Here is a 12,336-nt window from a genome sequence, read left to right on the forward strand (position 1 = left end):
CCAAGGGTTGAGAACAGCACAGCCCCATCCTGGCCAAGTTTGTTCACTCAAGTCCTCCAAACTTGGGACACCAGTCACCAAGAGCTGGTGGGAGGGGGACCCTCATGTCTGTGGCTCCAGCTCCTAGGGCTTACTCTGCTGGTGGGGGGACGTTTCCATTCCTTTTGAGAGCTTTCTTAATTTCCCCTTCCTTCCTCCACGCTCCTGTCCAGGTGCCAAAGTGTAGAGAAACCTGCCTCTAAACATATGCTCTACAGAAACACACAAATCTGCTTTCAGACTGAAGAGGTCCTCTTAAGATTCTGTGCCTTCTCGAATAATTTCAGTGGCAGTAACTTCAAGGGTAGGAAAAGGCTCCTTAAACACCCTACACAGCATCCGTGTGGGACTAACTCCACTTCCCTGGGTTCTCAAAGCCCAATTTAATCCAAGCTTATTAACACATAATATTTTAATTTGCCTTTTCAATGTGCTCTGCACTGTATAAGCGTAACAAATTTAATAACATCAGAAGTAAGGATTTTGTATGTTAATTACAATGTTTCCATTTCTTTGAGAAGCTCTTTCCAGTTGGGGTAATCCCTGTGGAAAACAGACCCCTGGAAATCAAGGCAGTCTCTGGTCCTCCCCTGAGCAGACCTCCACCCCAACTGAAAGCAATCAGAAAGGAAAAATGGGTTTCCTGGGGATGGAAGATTAGCTGAAATCTAACATTTTCCAGGGTCTTAGCTTGTGTTGCCTCCAAAGCAGAGGCTGAGACAAGGGTCCCCGTATAAGTTGTTTAACTGGGAGGTGGTCTCAGGAAGCACCCGTGGAAGAGTGCAGGTGTAGACAGGGAGGAGACAGCAGCCAGCAAAGGGTGTGTTTCTCAAGCCAGTTACCACAGAGAGTGACTGGGGCTCAGTCCTGCTGGGGAGCCCTGGGAGCCAGCGTGGACCACGCACCACCTCGGTTATCCCACCTGAGGACTGAGGGCTCTGGGGCATCTATCTACCAACTCTGCCAGTCACTGGGCAAGGGCTCTTTCCAGGGGCCATTAGTTCTCTGGCCCTTGCAATCTGCAGGGTGGGTGGCACAATGGGCTCTAATGCCCAGAGGAAGCCGGCAGGCAAAGGAAGGAGGTCAGGCAGCTGGAGGTCAGGTTGCCGTGCACTGAAGGGGTAAGGGTGCGGGACCATGGGCGGGCAGGCAGCGATGATGTAACCAGCTCCACGGGCCCCACGTCCTGGCACAAGCTGGCAGGGACGTGAGTTCCTGCATTGTGCTGGTTGTTAAAGGAATGCAGCTCTGGCTTTTCCTGGCCCCCAAACCTAAAGCAATCAGCAAACAATTTTGAGCATCTCTAAGGTACCAGGCAGTGGCTGGACCTGGAGACTCAGAGATGGGTGGAGCTTAGTTTTGTCCTGTAAATGTGTGCGATGTTGCTCAGAGCCTGATGTGAACCCCTACTGGCCGGCAGGATCTCTTCATGTGATTGCAGACACACTTTTACTTTCTTACTTTGTTAGTTAAAGATTCATTTTCATGCGAATGCAAAACAAAGTTTACTACCCAACTATTGCTGTCATAGATATTACTGCTTAGGACATAGCTGAGTTTAAAAAGTAGGCCAACCCAAATGTCCATCGACACATGAATGAGTAAACAAATGTGGTATTTACAAACAACAAGGTCCTACTCTATAGTGCAGGGAGATGACATTCAATACCTTGCCATAACCTATAATGAAAAAGAATATATGTATATGTATAACTGAATCACCCTGCTGTACACCAGAAACTAACACAACATTGTAAATCAACTACACCTCAATTTTAAAAAAAGAAGAAACACAGAAACTACTATATATAAAATAGATATTTTCTTTCTTTTTAAAATTTTTTTTCTATAAAAAAATAGAATATACATTCTTTTCAAGTGCACATGGAACATTTTCCAGGATCGATCATGTACTTGGACACAAAAGAAACCTCAACAAATTTAAGAAGATAGAAATTATCTCAAGCATCTTTACTGACCACAATGCCATGAAACTGGAAATCAACAACAGAGAAACAAAGGAGAAAAAAAGAAAAGCATGGAGATTAAACAATATGTTATTGAAAAAACAATGGATCAATGAGGAAATCAAAGCTGAAATTAAAAAATACCTTGAGACAAATGATAATGAAAGCACAACCACTCAAAACCTATGGGACACAGCAAAGGCAGTGCTAAGAGGGAAGTTTATAGCGATACAGGCCTTCCTCAAAAAAGAAGAACAATCTCAAATAAACAAGTTAACCCACCACCTGAATCAATTAGAAAAAGAAGAACAAAAAGCCCCAAAAAGCAGCAGAAGGAAGGAAATAATAAAGATCAGAGAGGAATTAAATACAATAGAGATTAACAAGACCATAGAAAAAATCAACCAAACCAAAAGCTGGTTTTTTGAAAAAGTAAATAAAATCGACAAACCTCTGGCCAAACTCACAAAGAAGAAAAAAGAGAGCACAAATTAGCAAAATAAGAAAGGAAAATGGAGAAATTACAACAAACAAAATAGAAATACAGAATATCATATGAGAATATTATGAAAAACTATATGGAACCAAACTGGATAACCTAGAGGAGATGGACAAGTTTCTGGAAACATACTGTCCACCAAAACTGAATCAAGAAGAAACTGAACACTTGAACAATCCGATCACTAGAAAGGAAATAGAAATAGCAATTAAAAACCTCCCTACAAATAAAAGTCCAGGACCGGATGGCTTCACCAGGGAATTCTACCAAACATACAAAGAAGAACTCATACCAGTCCTTCTCAAACTCTTCCAGACGATTGAAAAGGAGGGAATACTCCCAAACTCATTCTATGAAGCCACCATCACCCTGATACCAAAACCAGGCAAAGACACTACAAAAAAAGAGAATTATAGGCCAATATCACTGATGAACATAGACGCCAAAATCCTCACCAAAATTTTAGCAAATAGAATCCAACAACACATAAAAAAGATTATACATCATGACCAAGTGGGGTTCATCCCAGGGACACAAGGCTGGTTCAACATACACAAATCAATCAATGTAATACATCACATCAACAAGAGAAAGGACAAAAACCACATGATCATCTCAATCGATGCAGAAAAAGCATTTGATAAAATTCAACACCCATTTATGATAAAAACTCTCACCAAAGTGGGTATAGAGGGAACATATCTCAACATAATAAAAGCTATATATGACAAACCTACAGCCAGCATAGTTCTCAATGGTGAAAAACTCAAAAGCTCCCCACTAAAATCTGGGACAAGACAAGGATGCCCACTATCACCACTCCTATTCAACATAGTCCTGGAAGTCCTAGCCACAGCAATCAGGCAAGAGAAAGAAATAAAAGGGATCCAAATTGGAAAAGAAGAGGTAAAAGTGTCATTATATGCTGACGACATGTTGCTATATATAGAAAACCCTAAAAGATCCACACAAAAGCTACTAGAGCTGATTGAAGAATTCAGCAAGGTAGCAGGTTACAAAATTAATGTTCAAAAATCAGTTGCATTTCTTTACACTAACGATAAATCAACAGAAAAAGAAAGTAAAGAAACAATCCTCTTTAAAATAGCACCCAAAGTAATAAAATATCTGGGAATAAATCTAACCAAGGAGGTGAAAGAATTATACAAAGAAAACTATAAACCACTGATGAAGGAAATTAAAGAAGACTTTAAAAAATGGAAAAATATTCCATGCTCTTGGATTGGAAGAATCAATATTGTTAAAATGGTCACACTGCCCAAGGCAATCTACAGATTTAATGCAATCCCTATCCAATTACCCAGGACATATTTCACAGAACTAGAACAAATCATAATAAAATTTATATGGAACCATCAAAGACCTAGAATTGCTAAAGCATTACTGAAGAGAAAGAAAGAGGCTGGAGGAATAACTCTCCCAGACTTCAGACAATGCTATAGAGCTACAGTCATCAAGACAGCATGGTATTGGTACCAAAACAGACATATAGACCAATGGAACAGAACAGAGAGCCCAGAAATGAACCCACAAACTTTTGGTCAACTCATCTTCGACAAAGGAGGCAAGAATATACAATGGAATAAAGACAGTCTCTTCAGCAAATGGTGTTGGGAAAACTGGACAGCAGCATGTAAAACAATGAAGCTAGAACACACCCTTACACCATATACAAAAATCAACTCAAAATGGATTAAAGACTTAAACATAAGACAAGATACAATAAACCTCCTAGAGGAAAACATAGGCAAAACATTATCTGACATACATTTCAAAAATTTTCTCCTAGAAGAAATAAAAGCAAGAATAAACAAATGGGACCTAATGAAACTTACAAGCTTCTGCAGAGCAAAGGAAACCAGAAATAAAACAAGAAGAAAACCTACGGAATGGGAGAAAATTTTTGCAAGTGAAACCGACAAAGGCTTGATCTCCAAAATATATAAGCAGCTCGTATGACTCAGTAAGAAAAAAATAAACAACCCAATCCAAAAATGGGCAGAAGACCTAAACAAGCAATTCTCCAAGGAAGACATACAAATGATCAAAAAGCACATGAAAAAATGTTCAATATCACTAATTATCAGAGAAATGCAAATCAAAACTACAATGAGGTATCACCTCACACCAGTCAGAATGGCCGTCATTCAAAAATCCACAAATGACAAATGCTGAAGAGGCTGTGGAGAAAGGGGAACCCTCCTACACTGCTGGTGGGAATGCAGTTTGGTGCAGCCACTATGGAAAACAGTGTGGAGATTCCTCAAAAGACTAGGAATAGACTTACCATATGACCCAGGAATCCCACTCCTGGGCTTGTATCCAGAAGGAAATCTACTTCAGGATGACACCTGCACCCCAATGTTCATAGCAGCACTATTTACAATAGCCAAAACATGGAAACAGCCTAAATGTCCATCAACAGGTGACTGGATAAAGAAGATGTGGTATATTTATACAATGGAATACTACTCAGCCATAAAAACCGACAACATAACGCCATTTGCAGCAACATGGATGCTCCTAGAGAATGTCATTCTAAGTGAAGTAAGCCAGAAAGAGAAAGAAAAATACCATATGAGATCGCTCATATGTGGAATCTAAAAAACAAAAACAAACAAACAAACAAAAACAAAGCATAAATACAGGACAGAAATAGACTCATGGACAGAGAATACAGACTTGTGGTTATCAGGGGGTAGAGGGTGGGAAGGGATAGACTGGGATTTCAAAATTGTAGAATAGATAAACAAGATTACACTGTATAGCACAGGGAAATATACACAAAATGTTATGATAAATCACAGAGAAAAAAATGTGACAATGAGTGTGTATATGTCCATGAATGACTGAAAAATTGTGCTGAACACTGGAATTTGACACAACATTGTAAAATGATTATAAATCAATAAAAAATGTTAAAAAAAATAAAATAAAATAAAATAGATAAACAACAAGTTTATACTGTATTTAGCCCAGGGAACTATATTCAATATCTTGTAGTAACTTACGGTTAAAAAGAATATGAAAACGAATATATGTATGTTCCTATATGACTGAAGCATTGTGCTGTACACCAGAAATTGACACAACATTGTAAACTGACTATACTTCAATAAATATATATTTTTAAAAAAAGAAAAAGAAAAGCAGAATTGCTCGGGGGGTGGGGAGTGGAAATGTGGTATATACATACAGTGGAGGAGTAGTTGGCCATAAGAAGTTCCATTCCGATACAGGCTACCAAGTGGAAGAACCTCGAAAACACGCTAAGTGAAATAAGCCAGACACAGAACAAACAATATATGATGCCATTTATACGAGGTACCTAGAACAGGGAAATTCTGAGAGACAGAAAGCAGAATGGAAGTTACCAGGGGGCGAGGGGCAGGTGGGGCATGGGCGTTACGGCTTCCTAGGCACAGAGTGTCAGTCTAAGATGGTGGAAAAGTTCTGGAGGTGGGTGGTGGTGATGGTGGCACAACTTAATGTCACTGAACTGTACACTTAAAGATGGTGTAAAATGGTAAATTTTGTCGCATGTATTTAACCACAATTTTTTTAAAGTGAGCCAATTAAAACATTGATTTCCATGAAGATATCATGTAAGTAATAGCACACCCTGCATCCATCTGTGACAGAGGGAGACTGAGAAACTGTCAGGTGAGCTTAGGGGGAAAGTAATAGGCTGCTGGGCTTCTGGAAGCAGAGCCAGGAAGTTTGCCCAGGGGAGGAAGGGAGGAAAGACGGTCCAGGTTGCTGGCGGGGGCGGGGGAGGTGGGGAGAAGGAGCGGGGATTGAGGAGGCAAAGCTAAACTAGGCCCACACCTGGTTCTAAGTTGTTTTTGTTTGGGTCCCCCTCTTCTAACTCTACATCAGCCACAAGTGGTAAATTAAAACACAGGGTGAACCCCAGCTGCAAATGGTTCTGCAGGTGGCACTTTTGGTACCTTAAAAACTGAAGTGGAAACCCAAGTGGGGTTCCGAGCACCTAGAGAGCCTCCAGGGTTTCCAGGAAGCTCCCAACCCATCCTCCACCCTCACAGCCCAGCCCCCACTTGCCCCTCCAAACTGTGCCCCTCGAAACCACCAGAACAGTGTTCTCCAAATGCAGAACTGATCCCATCCAACCCCCACTAAGACTTTCCAGTGGCCTCTCTGACAATCAGAATAAAAGTCCATCTGTCCGGCCCCCCACAAGCAGCCCGGCCCAGCACGATGGGGACCTGCTGGCCTCACCTTGCACCTTGCATGCCCCCTGCCCTCCATGCACGGACCCTCTGGCCACCCCCTACTCCTGGAACTCCTCTGCCACTTCCTGCTTCGGGGAGTTTGCCCTGCATGGGGCCTCAGTGCACCCACCCTATTTCATGCTCCCCCACCTCATCGCTTCCTGTCAAATCACTCTGATTCACTGTCACCACAGCCCGTATCACTCTGAGGAGATGGCTCACTTCTCTGTTATGCACCTGCTCATTGGCTGTCGGCTCCCTGAGATCAGGAGTGCTGTCCCTTTGTTCCGTACGGTGTCCCCTGGCACCTGGCCCAGAGCCAGTGCTCAGTAAACACATCCTGAGTGGATGACCAGGTGATTGAACTGCGTGCAGTGGGATCACCAAGAGTTGGTGGAAGAAGAGGGGAGGGTATAACTCAGTGGTAGAGCGCACACTTAGTGTGCACGAGGCCTTGAGTTCAATCCCCCGTACGGCCACTTAAATAAATACATAAACAAACCAACCAACCTAATTACCTCCCCCCGCAAACCCACTTCCCCCCCAAAAAAAAGAGTTGGTGGAAGAAACCGAGGAAAGAGCTGCTTCCTTGCACAGCGTCCCTGGGGGAGGGCAGCCCCCTTTTTCAACTTGTGAATCCAAATAACCAAACGTGTGTTTAGGAGGCGCAGTAAGCTGCTCCTGGCAGGTCCTTCTGCCATCTGTAACTGCTCGGATTTTTCATTTTCCACCTAGGCCTCTCAAGGCCCAGGGGAGGCCCCACTCTCCAAAAGCGTGGGGAGAGCGAGGGCCTGGCAACCGGGCGGGGAGCACCAGATCCTCGGGGCTTTCTCCAGGCTTCTCTTGGTCCCCAGGGTCTTTGGTGGCTTTGCTCAGCAACCTGTGCCCCAGCCTGGGAGGGAACAGGTCCCTGGGGGAAAGGACTGGAAAGATAGGCTCCGGGGTCAGGGGCCCTGCTGGGAAGGGGCCCTGAGAGGCACATGGTTCGCTTGGGAGTTGCCAGGCTCCAATCACCCACCGCCCCCTCCCCAGGGCCTGCACCCACGGGAGACAGAACCCAGGGAAGCAGAAGGCCATGTTCTCTGAGGAAACCTCCGGCCACTGGAAAGTTGCTTGGAAGAGTTTGCCAATGCTCTCTCTCCCCTGGGCATGCTCTGGGCCTCCTGGGCTCCTGCAACTCCAGGGAACATAGGGACGTGGGTCCCAGGAGGCCTAACGCCTGGCTGACCTCACTCTTTCCAAGCTGGGTCCCAAGAGCCAGGAGCTCGTGAAGAATCAGACTCCGGGCCCAGACTTCAGACCTCACCGTGTCCGGGCTCTGCCTTTCAGCTTGACCACATCTTCCTGATCCAGAACAGTATTTTATCACCTACAGTGAGGAAGGGCTTTCTTAAGTCCAACTGCTGTCTCTCCCACTCTCATGTAAAAGTGTCCTGAGCATGTGGCACCCAAAGGTCAGATCATATCTACATCTTGGATGATAAGGAAATGTGGTTTAAAGACCAAACATTTGAAGACCCAGCATTTGGAGGAAAGGAAGTATCAGGAGACCGGGAAGGAGTTATCTTCCTTCCTCATCTTTCTACTTGAGCAAGACCAAGCAGGAAATGTGAGGGCCACGAGCTTGGGCCCTGCAGTCAGTCATGGGTACGAGTCCCACCGCTCCTTGCCGTGAACCTGTGGGCCCACGTCTCTAATGTGTGTGGAATCCAGGTACCTCCTTACCTGAGAAGAGGGGTGAACACTGAGCCTAGTGGTGGTAGCTGCTCTTGACACTGTGGTTAACGCATCCTGCAGAGTGTGCCGGCGACAGGTTCTCCTGGTCTCCCTGCTCAGGGCTTGCAGACCCTAAATGGACATAGTCTCCCAATAGACGGGCAGGTGTGGAGCCTGGGACGAGAACGAGCATCAGCCTTCTCTCCTCCTCCTCCACGTGGTGGGTGCTTATTATTCAACATGGGGAGGGTACAGCTCAGTGGTAGAGCACCTGCTTAGCAGTCATAAAGTCCTGGGTTCAATCCCTAGTACCTCCTCTAAAAAAAATAAATAAATCTAATTACCTCCCCCCATCCCAAAATAAAATAATTGAATAATACAACAAACACCACTGCCTGCAACCTGTGTCCCAGGTGTCCATGCTGGGAGCCACGGCCACCAGCAAGTGGCTCACAGTCCAGGGAGACACCAGCAAGTCATCAGGTCACAGTGTGAGTAACACTAAGAAGGGAGTACTGGGGTTGGGAAAGGAGGAGCTCTACGCAGGCGCCTAGTGAGGTGGGGTCAGGGAGAAGGAAATGCTGGCGCTGAGTTTGCTGATCAAGGAGAAACTCACTAGATCAGAGAAGCCAGGGAGGACCCCTAGGTTGCAGGCATAGACACTTGACCCAGTGGCTTCTGTCCCAAAGCCCCCTTTTTTTGTCATTTATTTATTTTACATATATTATCTCGCTTAAGTTTTAAAACTGGTATGGCTTATAGTCACCTAACCCCATCTTTGGTGTACAGCTCAGTGAATTTCACACACGTGTGCACCCACATAACAACCTCTCAGGTGCAGACATAGGACATCTCCATCTCTCAGCAGGGCCCTCATGTTGCTCCTGGTCTGTGCCTCCAGCCTCAGGTCCTGGTTCTGGCTTCTGTCACCATCGGTGATGAAGGCTCCCCCCTCTATAACATGTATTTTGTAAGATCCTTTTACTACCATAAAATTAAATTCATAGGTAAGCTGTAACCTAAATGAAGAAGAGAAATAAAGGAAAGTATAATATATTCATGGGTATTTATCATAAAACAGCAAGTTCAATGGTACAAGATGCTAATGTTCCCACAGGAATATCCCAAGGGGACACTTACACCCCAATGAGAACCACGCCCCAGATCATCAGAGCTGCAGGGACTTCAGAAACACTCAACCAACTCCCCTTGTGGTCAGAAGGAACTCCAAGCTGGACATGACCAAAGTCACAGTTGGTTACTGAAAGAACCAGGGCTAGGACCAGGGTCTGAGAGATAGGGTCATGCAGGCTTCAACAGCAGGAGCTGCAGAGTCAGACATAAGGTTTCAATCCTCAGACAGTTTCCTTGTCTCCATGATAACAGAGGAGATTATGAGGATTAAATGAGATAATACACACTGAGCGCTCAAGATTAGCACAGGTAAAGCACATTCGTTCATTCAACAGATATTTATTGCATATTTACTATGTTCCAGGCACTGGGCTGGGTATGGGAGATGAGCAAGGATGGAAAAACTTCAGGAAGCTTACACTCTGGTGGAGGAGACACTACACAGACAACCAAATACAGACAAAAGAAAGCTGTGGATGGTTACATATGATAAGCAGGTATTAAAGTAAGAAGTAATTTAGGGTTTTTTAAATTCAAGGGCTCAAAGAAGTCCTTCCAGAGGAGGAGGCACTTGCACTGAGACACAGTGGGATGTTACCCAGGCAAAAATGGGAGGAAATAGCATTCTAGGTGGAATAGCAGTAAGTGCAAAGGCCCTGAGGCAGACACTGGCTTGAGTTCTTGGAAAAGAAAGATATTATAGAGAGCAAGAATGGTAAGTCATGAAGTTGGCCAGGGACATGGGGTCAGATCATGTAGGGCCTTGCAGAATTGTATTCTGTTGGCAAAGGAAGCCTGTAGGTTTTAACCAGGGATATGGCATAATCTGATTTACATTTTTCAGTGTAATCTTATCCCTAGGCTGCTACGTGGAGAAAGGATTGAAGGAGCAAGAGTGGGGAGGAAGTAAACCAGTGAGGAGGCTATTGCGGGTGTCCTGGAGAAAGGCAGTGGAGGCCTGTGTCTGGGAGGTGGTGAGTGGACAGAAGCGAACAGATGTAGGTTGCACATAACTCAGTGGCAGTCGGGGTCAGTATTTCCACCCAGTGCTCTTCCTGTTGTGCCTTTAACAAACATTATCCTAGTGCATTCCAATAGTGCCTGGCTCATTCTTTGCAATCACTATGCATTCAGGACCTACTGTGTGCAAGGCTCAGCACGACACTGAGCTGAAAGGAGGTGGCAGAGGAGGCAGAGCCCCGAGTCCAGGCCAGCTGTGATTCCTAGCCTGTCCTCTGCCTGCAGCTCTCTCGTCACACAGGAGAGCTTCCTCCTCCTGTTCCACCACAGGGCTCCCCAAAACCACCAACCCTTGCTGCCTCCAGGAGTCCCTCCAGTCACTGGTTCATGGTCCCTCTGCCTCCAACCCAGCAAGGATGCTGTGGGACACATGGCTTCCTCCACAGCCCCCAGGCTTCCGTCTACCAACTGGGCAGTTGCCTGGCGGGGGTTTGGGGGGCGACTTCTGTGGGGCAGACCAGGCCAACATCTTGGCCTGAGCACTTTTAAAAACCAAGTATGGTAGCTCTTGTGGAACATCTTATAAAGTAGAGCAGACTCAAAGAGACAGCAGGTGCATGGAGCCCCAGCTCCTTCCAGCTCATGGTCATTGCATCTGTAAATACAGTGGCACCCCATCCATTGCTGCATCTGTAATAATGGTAGCACCTCATGGATCGCATACATAGTCTATGCCAGTCCTATGTACCACCCATCGAACTTTCACAGCTCCAGGAGGCTGGCCCCACTGCCTCCATTTTACAGATGGGAAAGTAAAGACTGGGATTCTCTCAATCACCTGTCAGACGAGACCTGAGTTTACACTGCCTCCATGCAGATACCCGGTTCTCCTCTGGTCTCAACCCCCAAAGGCCCCTCCCTGGGCATTGTTTCAGAGTCTGGTTCCATGAGAGGACCATGACTCTCTGGACCCCATCTCCCTTTCCACTACCTCCCCACCACAGCGTGATGGGCAGACTCCGTGCCAAGCAATCATCCCACACGCATCTGGGAAGCAACGCCTCACACCCCAGCTGCAAACTCAGCTTCACAATACATCTAGATTCCCACCCTTTACCACCACTCCGTCCCCTGGCTCAGCAGCCAACACCTCTTACCTGGATTATGGCCACGGCCTCCTATGTCTCCCAGCTTCTGCCCTCAGCCTGGGCTGTCTGGAGCAGTACTGTCTAACAGGAATAGAATATGAACCACATATGGAATTTTATATTTTCCTGTGGCCACATTTTAAAAAGTAAAAAGAAATGTATTAAACTTTAATAATATACATTTTAAACAAATATATCCAAAGTATTGTCATTTCTACATGTAATCAATGTTTTAAAATAGTTAATGAGACAGTTTCTCTCTTTCATAGTAAGTCTTCAATATCCAGTGTGTATGTATACATACAGCACATCTCAAATCAGACTGGCCGCATTTGAAGTACCCAACAGACACATGGCGGGTGGCTTTAGTAGTGGACAGCAGCTCCATTCTCAACACAGCATCCAGTGCAGCCCTTTAACAAGTAGGCCAGTGCACATGACTCCTCTGTTTGCAACCCCATGGCTCCCACTTCTCTCAAAGTCAATTCACAGTCCTTAGAAGGGTGAGCAGGGCTGCACAGCTGCCCCTTCCTCACAGCCTCCACACTTGCTCTTTTTGTCTATCTGAGACCCTTCCACCCCAGACATCCTCATGACCTACTTTCCAGCCTCCTTCAAAC

The sequence above is a fragment of the Vicugna pacos genome, chromosome 9, assembly GCF_048564905.1.
Source record: "Vicugna pacos chromosome 9, VicPac4, whole genome shotgun sequence".
NCBI classification, from domain to species: Eukaryota; Metazoa; Chordata; class Mammalia; order Artiodactyla; family Camelidae; genus Vicugna; species Vicugna pacos.